The sequence below is a fragment of the Hyperolius riggenbachi genome, chromosome 5 (genome assembly GCF_040937935.1).
Source record: "Hyperolius riggenbachi isolate aHypRig1 chromosome 5, aHypRig1.pri, whole genome shotgun sequence".
Lineage (NCBI taxonomy): Eukaryota > Metazoa > Chordata > Amphibia > Anura > Hyperoliidae > Hyperolius > Hyperolius riggenbachi.
In genome coordinates this window covers 109,191,331-109,206,598 of record NC_090650.1, presented here as the reverse complement: position 1 = coordinate 109,206,598, position 15,268 = coordinate 109,191,331, and positions in this window count along the sequence as shown.

Here is a 15,268-nt window from a genome sequence, read left to right as displayed (position 1 = left end):
TAGTGCCTTGGTGAACCTTCATTGATTAGGGAAACTGTGTACAAGTTCTGTATTTCAGGTGAGAATTGATTTAAATAATTTCCCCCAAAAAACGCTGTCTCTACATACACAGACAGCAACTGGAAGACAATGAATGTTTCTTTTACTGACACTCGAAGCAGTGTTGGTATGGTTTTTGAGACATAATAAATACTTGCAATTTACATATTTGTTTTGTCTTCAGCTTTTGTTCTTGCAAAATATTGCCTAGGTCTAAATAATATTATCTGAGGAAAAATGCACAAAACTTCAGAATATCCTGAATCGAAGACAGAAATATAGTGTTTGCTTTGAAATGTTTTCTTTGCTCCCTGAGGACATTCTTTTCATGTCTTTTTACCAACTATTTGTTATTTAAATGAGTAGAGTATTACTTTTTCCTTTATAAACATAATTCAGTTTCTTACAGCTGAACATTTCATACCCACTGTTAAATACATTAGAAGGAAATAGTACATTTAAATTGCAGGTCAAAAAAAAAGTGTTGTATATGTTTTTCTCTGAAGGTTCTCCAATAATAAAGGGCATGGGAAACTTAAGAACATATATCTGGCCAGTAGCCTTGTGGAGGTCCACATTTAATCTTAATTTACCAGCAGCGTTAAGCTTGAATATTCGCCTAAGTCATTTTTGCATCGAAAATGGTGTTTTCGATTTTGAAAAAATATTCAAGAAAGTATATTATACTGTATTTTTGCAATATGGTCACTGAAAACGAATATAAGAAAGTGATGCAAAAATGCAAAATATCATTTGTGAAATAAGGACTATATTCAAAATGTGCTTGTTAATGCAAAAATAAACAGGAATAATTTCCTTTCACTCCATATTAGGACTCCTATGAGTCCATGCAATAATATTGACCCAGGAACCTCATCATTATCAACCAAACAGATAACCCCATGAGTATATCTGAGAACACATTTTCACAATTGTGCTGCTTCTATGAAAATGCATTCCCAAATTCACAAATATTTGTGGTATTTTCTTAGAACTTACAAAATGGTTTTTCAACTCAATTTTCGCTTAAAATTCAAATTTTCTATTGTTTTTGTGAGAATTTGTGAAAAATGAATATTGGCAATTTTCACTCATCCCTGTCCATCTGTGCGACACTTTTCTGCGTACGTGAAATAAGGGCTCCAGGAAATTTAGGTGCTGGGTTATAGCCCATAGTAGAATATTGGTACCATTTACCCGAATTTGACAATTATAGAGTGTTCATTTTCATTCGGAAAATATCTGTAAATGCTACCAATATTTTTCTACAGCTAAACTTAACCCTACTCTCACACAGAATCCTCCCCCCTCCAATACTTAGCCCTTATCACCCCTCCTGATGCCTAACCTTCAAACCCCCTTCCTGATCAACCTTAACCATCCCCAGCACAAACCCCCTTCCTGATGCCTAACCTTAATCATCCCCCCCTTGCCACAAACCCCCTTATGGACTTATAAACTTAACCCAACCATGCTGCCAATCCACTGGAAAATAATGGATGATAATATGAATGATAATATTTACGATAAATTATAGCATTAATGATACATTTTACTGGGTGCCCACATTTCTGCTTGGGCTGCTGGTGGCGGTTACTAACATTAGTGCCTATGAGGGCAGGGCCCAAATTGTCCATTTAATAGATGCACCCACATTTTTTGTTGCCCTCTTTTTGCATAGAAATATCATCTTTATCGACTGGGCCAAATAGAACATGGACTGTGGCAGCTGTTGCCTGAGGGGGGCTGGACATGAAAACAGCAGTTTCTGTATATGCAAGGAAATTAAATAACAAGGCTAAACATGTGGAGAAACACATGAAATAAGTTATCTGTGGCTCAAGAAGGCTGTGCATAGCTAAGATGGACTGCTATAAATTAAAGATCGGGGAGCTATTGGAATAGGAGGGGGGATGCTGCTACATTCGGAATACATATAAGGAGGCACAAGAAAGTTAGCTTTGGGGAGGAAAAAGTATAAAACCAATTTCTGAAAGAAGACCTGTTGTATAAAGTGTCTGTTTACAGAACAGATACGACTCCTCCTCCTGCAGGTTAGCGTCTTGCTTTCTAGTTACTTTAGCAGGTTACAGAAAATGTAAAAGGTCAACCAATCACTGACTGCCAAAAGAGGGACTGAAACCGTTCTATAGTTGGACTCTTTTTCACATCCCACCATGTTTCCTAGTTAAAAAAAGGCTTTCATGCTTGTCATATAAGGTATGGGATTTATATTGACAGATAACATGATTAATAGACCATGCCACTCAAATGATATTACAGGGACGAGTTAAATCTGATGGTCTGAATTGCCTATTTATTTTTTTAATCAAAGTAGTGGGATTCATTGCTGTCACATATATTCTAGGCAAGGGCTGAGCCACACTGCAGAGCACTTTGCTGACTGTCAGCACTGCATCTGCATTTTTTTAAATGCTCCCATTGACTTAAATTTGAGGTAAAATCTTAGCAACATTTTTCAATGTTGAAAATTTCAATGCAAGTCAATGGCAGCATTAAAAACAAAAAAAATGCAGATGCAGCGCTGACAGTCAGCTCTGCAGTGTGTCTGAGCCCTTGCTCTGATGTGGGGACACCGGAGAAGTATGTTCTCCTAATAGGTTAATGTAAGGGTAAGAGTAATGATAGTATTAGTGTAAGGATAGGTCTTGTGTTAGAATTATTATGAAAGTTATGTGAGTTTATACAGATTAGGTGACCTTTATACAGATTAGGTGACTCACAGAGCCTAGTGACTTGGAGTTTCTAGTGACTGATGTTATGACACACAGTCTAGAGCTAGGCAGTTTCTAGTGACAGATTAGGTGGCATATTCTAGTGACAGATTAGGTGGCATATTCTAGTGACAGATTAGGTGACATATTCTAATGACAGGCAGATTCTAATGATAAATCAGGTGACAGAGGGATGCTGTTGATAGCTAGATTCTAGCTCCAGATTACATGACAGACCAGTTTCAGTGATTTGCAGATGCTAGCAACATGCAGTTTATGTTTTCAGTAGTGTTAGATTGAAACAGGAATGCCTCACCTCCTTCTAACTTTCTCAGTCAGGGTACACATCACTGTAGCTCCTCTGGGATTATGTATAATAATGACCTTCTTAACACACTGATGCTCCTGTAAGCTCGATCAACATAACTATGTAGTCTTCCTCCTTCTCAGTCAACTGGCCTTTCCCAGCCTCAGTCCCAAATCCTCTCTTCTTAGCTGCAGTTTGAGCTCTGGCTGCTCGGTCACAGGTATTCCAGCATGTAAGGAAAATGCTGACAGCAGAAGTCCAGTAAATTCCTGGTTGCTGGTTCTACATACTGGCTTTCAGTGGTGTAGGGATTAGTGATGGGCGAACAGTGTTCGCCACTGTTTGGGTTCGCCCGGATTTTGGCCTGTTCGGGTTCGGTTCGGCACCCCCCGAACACCTCATGGTGTTCGGGAGGGTGTTCAGGCACGCGTACCCTCGTTCGCGTCATCGCGGTACTTCTGCGCTCTCTTGATGCGACTTCAAATGTAAACAGGAAGTGCATCAAGAGAGGGCGGAAGTACCAGATGGTACTAGCGCCTACCATCTCTGTCTGCCCGCTTCCTGCCCTCCTCCTCAGGTACTTTTGGGGGGCTTAAATTTAACATTATAGGGAACTGGCAAAAGGGAGAGCTTAGCGGGGAGGGGTGGGGGGCATTTCCGACCCCCCCCCGCGCTTGGGGCATGCTCTCCCTTTATGCTGGGACCCTATAGGGGCCCCAAAGGGACATGTTCGGGTTGGGTTCGGGGTTCGGCTCGAACATGCCGAACATCAGGGGCATGTTCGGCCGAACCACACCGAACCCGAACATCCAGATGTTCGCCCATCACTAGTAGGGATCACCATAACTGCCATATCGGCTGTTACGGGGCCCAAATATCAAGATGGGCCTGTTGTGAATGGCTGGCATCAATAAGGGAGTCTACAGTGGGCTTCATGGTGAGCTTCGTGGCAGACCCCCTGAGGTGAAAAGTATCTATATGACTGGCTCCACTGCCCCATGGTTGGCCCCATGAAGTGCTGAGTATCTAGATCACCAGCTCCACAGTTGTTCTAGTGGTTCCGGGTTTTAACATCTGAATGACTGAAGCACCCCCCATCATGTCAGCCACTGGTCGGGGGGCACAACTGGCTACCGAAACTGGTGTGGGAATCAGGAGATTTGGATGCCTGAGGCAAGTGTACAAAAAGAGTACTGTCATTGACTCTCATGTTAAATATCATTTAACGGGCGTCCAACAGAAAATTTGGGCGCCCGGTGTATAATAAAGTTTACAATGGGCGGTTCCGGTGAATAATAACATTTACAATGGGCGCCCAGTGAATAATAATGTTTACAAACATACCAAATAATAACGTTTACAAACATACTTACCATAGTTATCGTTTCTATCTACGTAAAATGTCAGAACTAAACGATATTCTCTGGAAAATACAAATACTCCTCAAATAACTAAATGTATTGATTTAAAAAATAATTTGATAAACGATATGAGAGTTTTAAGGTTGGGCACTACTAGGGGAGTTTTAAGGTTTAAGCACCACGAGGGGGTCTTAGGGTTAGGCACCACCAGGGGGGCCTTAGGGTTATGAACCATCAGGGGGTTCTTAGGGTTAGGCACCACCAGGGGGTCTTAGGGTTAGGCACCACCAGGGGGGCCTTAGGGTTAGGCATCACCAGGGGGGCCTTAGGGTTATGAACCACCAGGGGGTTCTTAGGGTTGGGCACCACCAGGGGGGACTTAGGGTTAGGCACCACCGGGGGGGTCTTAGGGTTATGCACCATCAGGGGGGTCTAAGGGTTAGGGATAGGTACTGGGAGGGTTCTGTGTGAGAGTAGGGTTAGGTATAGTTGTAGTAAAATGTTGGTAATATTAACTATTATTTTACTACAGTTTTTACAAAAGTACTTACATTTTTTTATTGTCATAAACAATATTTTCAGATTAAAGAAACAATAAAAGAAGGTTATACACAATATTATTCAATCATAACAATTAAATATATAATATCGTTTGCAGTGTCATGAACAATGTATTCAGATTTTTTTTACTACAAGAAGAAACGATAAAATATGGTTAATGACAATATCATTACACACTTTAAACAATCAAGAAACATCTAGAGACAGTTTATAATAAGGTTTTACTGCGGGGAAGTTCAAATATCAATATACGCGCCCTTTTTTCCAGGCACCCTTTTTGATGTACGCACTAGTGTGATGGATGGGGAAGGCCCATTTAATTTTTTTCTTTTGGGGGAGATGGCAACTTTGCTTTGGGGTCCCATGATTTCTAGCTACATCCCTGCTGGATTTCTAACTGTGACAGGATTAAACTCAGACCTCCAAACAGCACAATAATAAGGCTGCCACTAGATGGAGCTCTGCTAGGATTGCAATGTTCTGAGGAGATCCAGGGCCTGAGGCTCATATTAAAGTTGGACATCAACTGAGCCACATGTCTGTGTCTCTCCTCTGTTTAAAACAGGTTAGTGTTGATAACTATAGGGAGAATATTAAGGTCTAGATAAGATATATTTGTTCCTGTTGCTATGTTAGCCTATGGGTTTGTCTATGCTAGTTATTATAACTATAGGCAGAATATGTATGTCTAGATAGAATATACTTGTTCTTTACTGTGACAGCCTATTGGTTTTTCTAGTCTGTATATCATTGCATTATGCTGATAGTGATATGATATTAAAGTTGGACATCAACTGAGCCACATGTCTGTGTCTCTCCTCTGTTTAAAACAGATGCTGCTGGCTGCATGGTGGCACTAGTCTGCACTTACACCACTGAACACTGGTAAAATTTGGGGGCTCGGCCTGGGATGGTGTAATCATTGTGCAAGACAGTCACAGGGAGAAGCTGATCATTACAGTAAAGCGAGAGAGGGAAAGCTTCAAGCAAGCTACACAGGCTCTGAGATGGCTGACACTACTTCAGTGAAAAAGCTGCAGTGGCAGATCCAGAAGCTTCTGCACACTTTGTCTGAGGATCAGTTGCACTCACTTGCTGTGCAGATTCAGGGAGATGCTGGAAAAGAAGTTCCCCAAGCTACAGGTTCAAGTGAGCAGGAGATCTGTGAGTACATTCTGGAACACTTACAGGGAGAAGCAGTGTGCAGCATGGAGGACAGTGGGAAGGCATATCTGCTGCAGATAAAAGAACTGGCTGAGTCTTTGCTAGGAGAAATAAACTCTGACACTCCTCCTGTAAGTGGGGACAGAGAGCACAGCATAATTCACACAAAAGACAGGACACTGCAAATGACAGAAAGTGGCTTTACATTAAAGGACTTAGCAGCTTACCTGCCAAGAAAAGAATTTAAAATTTATGGTGGTCAGATTTCAGACTGGGACTCTGAACTTACATATAGCAGTGTATGCAAACAGATTGATGAAGGTATACAAGAAAGATACTCAGAGTCAGAAATCATCAGAACTGTGCTGAAAGCTGTGAAAGCAGGAACTTTTAAGGAAATGTTGGTAAACAAGGAGGATCTTTCTGTTGCAGAGCTTAAAAGGTTTTTGCGCTCACATCTCCAGGACAGGAGCAGCACTGATTTGTTCCAGGAACTGATGAATGCTAAACAGCATGATAAAGAAACTCCGCAGCAGTTTGTGTATAGAATTATGGGACTAAAGCAGAAAGTTTTGTGGTCTTCTCAACAAGTTGGTGCTGCAGTTACTTATGACAAGAACTTGGTGCAAGGAGTGTTTCTGCACACACTATATCAGGGGTTAAGTGAGAAATATAGTGACATTAGAAGAGAGATTAAGCCATATATATCAGACTTATCAACAACTGATGATGTGCTCCTAGAAACAGTCACTAAACTAGCCAGAATAGAAGCAGAGAGGCAAGTCAGATTAAGTGGCATAGGCAGATCCAAGCTGACTACCACAAATGTCATTCAGGCACAGGATGTAAGAGAGTCCATAAACCATGCTAGTGATACTCAAACCTCATTGGTAGAATTAACAGCACAAGTTGCTGCTCTTACAAAGAATGTACAATCTCTGCTACAGGCAGGTGCAGTAAAAAAGAATGAACCTGGGCCTGTGAAGGTTTTAAATGACAGTGTTAAAACCAAGACTGTTTATAAATGTAAACAATGTGTGCATGAAGGAAAAGATAAATGTTGGCATTGTTTTAAATGTGGTCAGGAAGGTCATAGTGCGCGTGGCTGCATGAAACAGAAAAGGTTCTCGGGAAACGAGGAATGGTCACAGGTGAGGGACAACCAGTGACCAGTTCTCAAGACAAGTCCCAAATCAGTACAAAACCCAGTGAAATGCCTCACCCACCAAAGAGTTGGGACAGAAGAAAAGTAGCCAGGCTTATAGGAAATAAATGCTTGCTTACTTGTAGTTTGTGAGGTGTGTCCACAAAAGTACTAGTTGACACAGGGTCCCAAATAAGTATTGTGGCTGCAAGCTGGATAAAACAATACCAAAAGCACATTACAGTACAGCCTATTGAAAAATTGTTAGGAGAAAATGAATGCTTAACAATTAAAGCGGCAAATGGTTCTGTTGTTCCTTATGATGGGTGGGTTGAGCTTGAACTGAACATTGAGAATAATGGGAAAAAGGTAACTATGTTTGTACCCATGCTAGTTAGCCAACACTGCTCGTTCACCCCAATCATAGGGTTTAATGCAATTGAAGAAATTATTAAAGAAAATGCTGACAGTTGTAACTCTGATCAAAGTAGCGTCACAATACTATTAAGTGAGGCATTGCATGTAAGAAAATGTAAAGCAAATGCTTTGGTGGGTCTTGTACTGTCATCCACTAGTAAAGATAATGAGTTGGTACGTAGCATATATACCGGTAGCCAAAGCATTAGGGTTCTGAAAGGAAAATCATGTGAGATTCTGTGTAATATTCGTTCCTGGCCTGGAGAGGATACAGTGCTGTTTGAGCCACTATTGCCCAGTCAATTTCCTGAGGGTCTGGAAGCGTTCCCTATACTTGTGAAGATGCACAGGGGGCAAACAAAACAGATAAAGATTCCTGTTCAGAACACCACTAAGCATACTGTATATATTCAACCAAGGACTGTGTTAGGCATGATCTACCCAATTATGGAAGAGATCTCTGTGAATGATATTAAATCTGCAAAACAAGCGGTACAGAAAAGAAGTAAGAATGCAGTATCCATGATGCAAGCAAAGGCCCAAAGCTCCCAGGGCAAGAAATGGAATCCTCCAGTAAATTTACAGCATCTCACTGAAGAAGAGCAGACACTTGCTAAGCAGATGTTGTTCGAGGAATCTGACATTTTTGCAAGAGAGGAGGGAGAGATTGGGTGTATTCCTAATCTGAATCTGCAGATTAATCTAAGAGACAAGATCCCAGTGCAGAAGTCCTACAACTCCATACCAAGACCCTTATATCAGGAAGTAAAAGACTATATACTGAAGCTAATGAAGAGGGGGTGGATACGCAAGTCAAAATCACCTTACTCCTCACCTGTGGTATGTGTCCGAAAAAAAGATGGCAGCTTGAGACTGTGCATCGACTTCAGAGAGTTAAATAAGAAGACTGTACCAGATAGGCATCCCCTACCACGAGTTCAAGATCTTCTAGATAATCTGAGTGGATTCTCATGGTTCTCAATCTTGGATCAGGGAAGTGCTTACCATCAAGGGTTTATCTCTGAAGAATCAAGGCACATGACAGCATTTAGTACACCATGGGGGTTACATGAATGGGTGAGGATCCCTTTTGGCTTGATGAATGCCCCAGCAGCATTTCAAAGGTGCATGGAAGAGACTCTGGAAGGTCTGAGAGATGAATGTTGCTCCCCCTATCTAGATGATGTTCTGTGTTATTCTAAGACATTTCCAGAACATATTGAAGTTCTAAGAAAGATATTTCAGAAGATGCGTGCACATGGAATCAAGTTGAGACCAAATAAGTGTGAACTTTTCAAAAGAGAAGTGAGGTTCCTAGGAAGACTTGTGTCAGGCAATGGAATCCGAATGGACCCAAAGGATACAGAAGCAATTCAGGCAGTCAGAGAGAAAACACCAAGGACAGTGGGAGATGTGAGAAAACTACTAGGGTTCCTGAGTTATTACCGCTGCTTTATACAAAACTTCTTCCGAATTGCTAAACCTCTGTATGACCTGCTGCAAACAAAGAAGGAATATAAGAAAATAAGTAAAAATGAATTAGCAAATGAGAGACAGCATGTGAAGGCAGGAAGAACACAGCAGTTACCCTCAGGAACTTCAGTTCAGTGGACAGCAAAGCATCAGGAAACTGTTGACAAGATAATAGTGTTATTAACCAAACCTCCAATTCTTGCTTATCCAGACTTTAATCTGCCATTTATCTTGCATACTGATGCATCACAAGATGGGCTAGGTGCAGTGCTTTACCAACATCAGGAGAATAAACTACGTATTATTGGATTTGGTTCACGGACACTGACACCCACTGAAAAAAATTATCACCTGCACTCAGGGAAGCTGGAATTCTTAGCCTTGAAGTGGGCCATTTGTGATAAGTTTCGGGACTATCTGTACTATGCACCCTCTTTCACTGTATTTACAGACAATAACCCACTGACCTATGTTCTCAGCTCAGCAAAACTAAATAGTGTGGGACACCGATGGGTAGGAGAGTTAGCTGATTTTCGTTTTGATATTAAATATCGTCCAGGTAAGAAAAATGCAGATGCTGATACGTTGTCTAGAATGCCATTAAACACTGCTGAAGATGAAGATGAATTCATAAATGTGATGACACCACAGACTATCTCTGCTATATGGAAAGGAAGCAAGGCAGGGGTTGATGAAGCAGATCTTTGGGCCATGTCACTAGCCCTAGAACCACAAGTTGAAGAAAAATTTCAAGATATTGACCCTCAGGAAATTATTACAAAGGATAAGCTCAGAAGTGCTCAGTCAGAAGACAAAGCTATCCAAGTGGTAATGGATCTAAAAACGAAGAAGAAAGTTCCCTCAAAGGAAGACAAAAGGGGCCTGGACAGGAGAGGAAAACAACTCATACATAATTGGGGCAAACTGAGTGTGAAAGATAACATCTTACTACGACAGAAGAAAATAGTGGTTCCAGAGAAATTAACTCCGATAGTGTTGAAACACTTACATAATGACATGGGCCACTGTGGAGCAGACAAAGTGATGCAGCTGGCAAGAGAAAGATTCTACTGGCCTTTCATGCAGAAACAGATAACAGACTATGTTACTAAAAGATGTAGCTGCCTCAAACAGAAGCACCCGACAGTACCGGACAGGGCACCTATGGGTTCTATCAACACAAGTGCTCCTTTTGAACTTGTCTCTGTGGATTTCCTTCACCTAGAGAAGAGCAGAGGTGGCTATGAATACATACTGGTAGTCATGGATCATTTCACCCGTTTTGCCCAGGCATATCCTACTCGAAACAAAGCAGGAAAAACAGCTGCAGAGAAGATTTTCGACAATTTCATCCCTATATTTGGATATCCTGAAAAATTACATCATGATCAAGGTAAAGAATTTGAGAACCACCTTTTTAGAAGGTTGAGACAGTTGTCTGGAATAGCCCATTCTAGGACAACACCGTACCATCCACAAGGCAACCCAGTTGAGAGACTGAACAGAACACTGTTACAAATGCTCCGGACTTTAGAAGAAGAGAAGAAAGCTCAGTGGAAAGAGTATCTACCACACATTGTCCATGCATATAACTGTACCAGGCATGATGCAACTGGCTACGCCCCTTACTACCTGCTATATGGTAGGGCACCTTGTCTACCAATAGATTTAATATTTGACCTAGATGATGAGAATGGAGCGGCATCACCTCAACACTATGCTGAGAAATGGGCGTTAAAAATGAAGGAAGCTTACAGAATTGCCTCTGAGAATAGCCAAAAGTCATCTCAAAAGGGGAAAAGGTACTATGACAGGCATGTCAAAGGAATTGCTCTGCAGCCTGGTGACCGTGTTCTTGTAAGAAATCTGTCAGAGCGGGGAGGGCCAGGAAAACTCCGCACCTACTGGGAAAAAGAAGTATGCAGGGTAATTGAACAGATAGGCCCAGAACATATTTATAAAGTTGAATCAGAGAAAGATAATAAACTAACAAGGGTGATTCATCGCAATTTGCTGCTTCCTGTCAGAGATTTACCCCTAGAAAACAAAGCAAAGGAATCACAGAAGAGAACTCACACCAGACCAGCAGCTAGAGTTAAAGTAAACAACAATTCAGAGAGCACAGAGTCAGATTCCTCAGATGAAGGGTATTACTACTGTCCTGAACTTTTCCAATACAGTGAGCAATGTGTTACTCCTCAGTTACGAGCTGAGGCTGAAGAATTTTATCCTAGGGACCATAATACCCCACAAGAACAACTGGAAAACCATCAATTGCCAGAGGAAAATGTTCAAGACCTGCCTGTAGAACTTACAGAAGAACAGCTGGAAAGCCACTGCCTATCAGATAAGGAAATCCAAGACTTGCCTGTAGAATTAACAGAAGGGACTAGAGCACCATCTTTACAAAAAGCAGATTCACAATGTGACGAGGACACAGTTACACCAAATGTCCCTGAAGAACAGAGAAATGACAGTCCTCCCCCAAGAACAAGGAAACCAAAGGAGATTTTCACATATGAGACCCTTGGAAAACCCTCTTTTCAAAAATGGAATGTTCATGCAAATGTGATTGAACAGCACTGTAATCCCCCAGAGACAGAGAGGCCTATTGATATACCTTTAACAATGCCCTCATGTTCATACTTTTTGCCAGGAACATATGCAGATTGCTATGATCTGAACTATGATTAAATTTCATTCATGAAATGTCAGGAGACATTTATTTAAAGAGGGGGAGTGTGTGACAGGATTAAACTCAGACCTCCAAACAGCACAATAATAAGGCTGCCACTAGATGGAGCTCTGCTAGGATTGCAATGTTCTGAGGAGATCCAGGGCCTGAGGCTCATATTAAAGTTGGACATCAACTGAGCCACATGTCTGTGTCTCTCCTCTGTTTAAAACAGGTTAGTGTTGATAACTATAGGGAGAATATTAAGGTCTAGATAAGATATATTTGTTCCTGTTGCTATGTTAGCCTATGGGTTTGTCTATGCTAGTTATTATAACTATAGGCAGAATATGTATGTCTAGATAGAATATACTTGTTCTTTACTGTGACAGCCTATTGGTTTTTCTAGTCTGTATATCATTGCATTATGCTGATAGTGATATGATATTAAAGTTGGACATCAACTGAGCCACATGTCTGTGTCTCTCCTCTGTTTAAAACAGATGCTGCTGGCTGCATGGTGGCACTAGTCTGCACTTACACCACTGAACACTGGTAACATAACCATACTGGAGACAAAGCCTGATTGCAGCACTGATAGTCTGGGGGTGGACAAGGTAGGCAGCAGGATTTCCTACAGAATCTCACAGGTTTTCTTTAGAAATTCATATTAGAAGACACAGAGGGTGCATTGTCATACCCTGAGCATTAGATGGTGCTCCAGCCTCCAAGCCTTTTCTTGGATGGCCTGTGCCCAGAAACAGTCCTGAATGGCAATACAGTTATCCTTGGGTACCAAGGAATAGTCATTCATTCTTTCAGCAGATGATCAGGGGAAAAGTCTGATAATGGCAGGTCAAGTGTCGTGGCTGTTTGTCCCGTAAGCATGAATGTAGATAGAAAGGTCAAATCAGTGCACAATAAGCCAGGGAGATGGCCCAGGATTGTTGTGCAAAATGGAAACACTCTTGTTTACAAAATACGGATTGGAAAATCAGCTATTGAAAAGCTGCAATAGTAGAATTATGTGTGTTCAAAGCACGTTGTTACTGCAAGATTCAGATAGTGTCACCATTTCGAAGAATGCATTAAAGACAGGTTTGCTTTGTAGTGTGCCAGTGCTTGACTGACAGTGGTTTGCACATGAGATTGACTGAATAGAAATGCTGTGAAAGGTCAGCTCACTCTATAAGCTCTGAGTGAAATGTTCAAGCTACATAAGAAGCAATGTGAGAGGAAAAAAAATCAACTGACTCCTGTTACACAAATTGATCTTTCTATTTTATTCTTTGTATGAGGCAGATATGATATAAAAAGCAGTTCAGATCTTCGAAAAAGCATGAAAACATTTTCCAGCATGGCAAACACTGTATTTGTGATTGACAGCAGATCCCTCCCTATGAAGAATTGAAACTGAAGGTTACACTCATTAGGTCTCAAAGCACAAGACTGAGTGATGAAACAGTTCAAAACCTTGACATAGAGAGGCAATGCTTAGAATGAACTGAAAGTTAGAAAAAGGGAATAAAAATTAGGTGGCCACTGGGAGTGTCATCTCCATTCACCTAATATTACATATGTCACATGCTCCAGTAGTTATTGACCCTGCTATATTTATTCCACTCTGTTGGTCAGGCATTAGGAGAAGTGCCTACTCAGTCACCACATAACCAGGCAAATGTCTAAGTGTCACATGAGAGGGCTAGGGGCAGACCTTGAACTAGAGATGAGAAACTGTGTCTTTAAAGGAAACCTGGAGTGAGTGATGTATCGTGGCTGACATATTTTTTTCCTTGTAAAGCAAAGCTGAAAAGAAAATAAACGTATGAGATAATGAATTGTTTGTGCAGTACAGCTAAGAAATAGAACATTAATAGCAAAGAAAAGAGTCTCATGTTGTTCTTCCAGTACAGGAAGGGTTAAAAAACATTATTTGTTATCTATGCAAAAGAGCTTCTCTGAGCTATTTGACCAACTTGGGTGGAGTGCAGTCCTGTTTTCTGAAGCACTTAAAGTAAACCTAAAGGGAGGACAGCGAAGGACGCATCGGTGCTCATGGGGCTGGAGGAAGCCCCAGGTGCGTATAAAATCTTTTAAATATCCAATTTCAGGTACACTTAAAACAATCAAGAAACATCTAGAGACAGTTTTAGATAAGGTTTTACTGCGGGGAAGTTCAAATGGTCATTATTTCTGCTTTGTTTTATAGCTTAAAGAGTGTGGTGTTAAAATTGCCACTGTGACAGTATGATGCAGTGTTATAACAAAAAGTTATATAGCTGGAAATAAAAATATGAGACACTTTTTTTTTGCTACTTATGTTGTATTCATTATCAGTACACATACAATTCATTATATCATGAAAGTTTTTTGGGGCTTCAAGCTTACCTGACAGTCCTGTTGATCTACAGTATTTGGCTGCAGTAGTGTGTGAGACACATCCGAAACAAACATACAGCTAATCTAGTCAGATTTCAGTCATAGTACTAGATTGTCATGCTTATTCAGGGCCTGTGGTTCAAAATATTAGAGCCAGATAACCAGCAGGACAGCCAATTTACATAGTTTAAAAGTATAAGTATGTCAGCCTTCATATCCATTTCACTTTAGGTGTGCCGTAAAGGACATGCGAGGCGAGCAATAAAATCTATGTTTACTTTCCTGGGGCTTCTTCTAGAAGTCATTTGTGTCCCCTGCCACAGCTCCACTGACAGCCTCTGAAGTATCTCCGACCCCAGATAGGTTGGCATCTTCTGCACACGTGTGATAATGTGCCCACGTCTCCGGGAGTGTACTGTGCCTGTGCAGGCGCAGTATGTTCCCGATGATGTGGGCATGCCCGCCAGTGGCGGACACAGCCAGCCGCGGGCCCCTGTGCAAAATTCCAATTGCGGGGTCCCATGACCTGCGGCGCGCTAAGACACCAAAAAATGGGTGTTGCTACAACCTGCAGCGCAAAATGGGTGTGGCATGCGCAGAAGACGCCTACCCATCGGGGGTCAGTGATCCTTACAGGCCTGCCAGTGGGACCCCGGAGAAGACAAAAGCTGTGAAATTACTTCTAGAAGAAGCCCCAGGTAATAAACATAGATTTGATTGCGTGCCTCGCATGTCCTTTGAGGCTGTGACAGCAGTAAACATCACATTAGGTGACAATAGTACCTTTTCCAGAAGCTCTAGACTCTACTCTAGGCCTAAACCAAACTCTAACCCTAACCCTAACAATGTAAGCAATGCAACAGAACTGTACAATTTGTAAGCATCATCTAACAACACTGAACTCTTAAATCCTATGCTATTTTGACACATATTGTTAGCAGTAGAAGATAATTAATTGTTGTTATTTTAGTAAGATATCTAAAAATAGTATTTATTATTGTTGCTTTAGTAAGA